Genomic DNA, 2,002 nt, shown 5'->3' with positions numbered 1-2,002 from the left:
ATTACAGCAGCCCCCCTCTCCTGCAGAGCATTACAGCAGCCCCCCCTCTCCTGCAGAGCATTACAGCAGCCCCCCCTCTCCTGCAGAGCATTACAGCAGCCCCCCCTCTCCTGCAGAGCATTACAGCAGCCCCCCCTCTCCTGCAGAGCATTACAGCAGCCCCCCTCTCCTGCAGAGCATTACAGCAGCCCCCCTCTCCTGCAGAGCATTACAGCAGCCCCCCCTCTCCTGCAGAGCATTACAGCAGCCCCCCACTCCTGCAGAGCATTACAGCAGCCCCCCACTCCTGCAGAGCATTACAGCAGCCCCCCACTCCTGCAGAGCATTACAGCAGCCCCCCACTCCTGCAGAGCATTACAGCAGCCCCCCACTCCTGCAGAGCATTACAGCAACAACTCATAGGTCTTTGGGGATATCAACTGTGCTTCTTGCAGACTCCAGACCGGCTCTATAGGCCCCTGCAGAGTATTACTTGGCCCCTGCAGAGTATTACTTGGTCATATACACCACCAAGAGAAAATCTCACCTGCTACTAAAGCTTTTCTGCCTTCTCCTCACCAGCAAACCACTCATAAGCCCCCCAAATCACTTGTGTTTCCTACAGACTCCAGACTGGCTCCGCCTACTACAGTCTAGTCACATTGCTGGTCACATGGTCATGACATCATCAGAGGTCCTTTAGCTGGCTAGGAAATAGCATCTACCATTTCCACACATTCCTGAAGTATGTAAAGTGCGCTGCTGTACTGCGGCGTCATGTTGCGCCCAAACCTCTTGCCCTAGCATAGTTGACTCTTACTAAACGTCCTGTATAGTAATCCTGGTGCGCTCTGTGGTAGGTCAGTAATGTTCTGCGCGCGGACCTTGCGCCGTCTCTTCATGCTGACACTTCAGGGAGGAGATAAGCACTCAGTATAAGCGCTGATGCCAGAAGGAAAACTACGCATGCGCAAACTGCTGACAGGCAATGACGTAATCGAAGAGCCTAGTGAACAAGACTAGAGGCAGCCGCAGCTTCCAAGAGCCCGAGTAGCTCGCCGTGATCGTATAGTGGTTAGTACTCTGCGTTGTGGCCGCAGCAACCTCGGTTCGAATCCGAGTCACGGCATTGTGTAATAGCAATGGCACGGCAAGTGGGCTTAGTTTTTAAATATATTTTAATTTATATGAGATCTTCAATGCGCTTTAACTGGAATATTTTTATTTAAATGGCATTTTATATCACTGTGAGGATGAATGCTGTTTCATATCGTTTAACAATTTAGAGGCATCTATTTCAAGCTTAGTGTGCATTCACATCTTGGATCTGTGGATCTGGCAGCCAGAAGCGGGAACATTTCAAAACTGCCTCCTGCTGTATCACTGCCTGGTACACGCCATAGCGGTACATTCACACAGCATTTGTACATCTGGAAGAATTAAAAAACTGCGTTATCTCCACTGGACCGACGCCACACTCCATTCATTTAAGGCTGCATACACACCACGTTTTTTACATACGGGTGCTGGATCCGGCGGGGGGAGGGGCAAACTGGGCGCTCCCGTACCCCAGCCGGATCAGCCCGGAACTCCATTTACTTTAATGAGCCGACCGGAGTCAAACGGTGACTCCGGTCGGCTCAGTTTAGACCCGTATGCGGTTTCCTGACCGGACCTAAAACCGTAATATACTACAGTTTTAGGTCCGGTCCAAAACCGGATACGGGTCAAAACTGAGCCTACCGGAGTCAAATTAACCACTTAAGGACCTAGGGCGTATGGATACACCTTGACGTCCTGGTACTTAAGGACACAGGGCGTATCCATACGCCCGTGGGAATTTCGGTCCTCGCCGCGTGCCGGGCGGGGACCGGGCCGGGGTGACTGCTGATATCAACAGCAGGCACCCCGCGCAAATGCCCAGGGGAGTCATCAGTAAGCCCCCCCCCCCTCCCCCCCGCCCTGTCGGCGATCAGCGCAAATCGCAAGTGAATTCACACTTAAGATTTGCACCGATTCCGGG

The 2,002-nt window shown here is 52.6% G+C and overlaps 1 non-coding gene across 1 annotated transcript; it reads left to right on the top strand.

Annotated features, from left to right (window-relative positions):
• The first annotated feature begins 1,036 nt into the window (after positions 1-1,036).
• On the top strand, positions 1,037-1,108 carry TRNAH-GUG (transfer RNA histidin (anticodon GUG)). Its single transcript has one exon. It is a non-coding gene; the product is annotated as a tRNA-His (tRNA).
• Positions 1,109-2,002: the final 894 nt, after the last annotated feature.

Source organism: Hyla sarda, chromosome 4 (genome assembly GCF_029499605.1).
Source record: "Hyla sarda isolate aHylSar1 chromosome 4, aHylSar1.hap1, whole genome shotgun sequence".
NCBI classification, from domain to species: domain Eukaryota; kingdom Metazoa; phylum Chordata; class Amphibia; order Anura; family Hylidae; genus Hyla; species Hyla sarda.
Note: the sequence above shows the minus strand (reverse complement) of the source record. Positions and strands in the feature narration are given on the sequence as shown.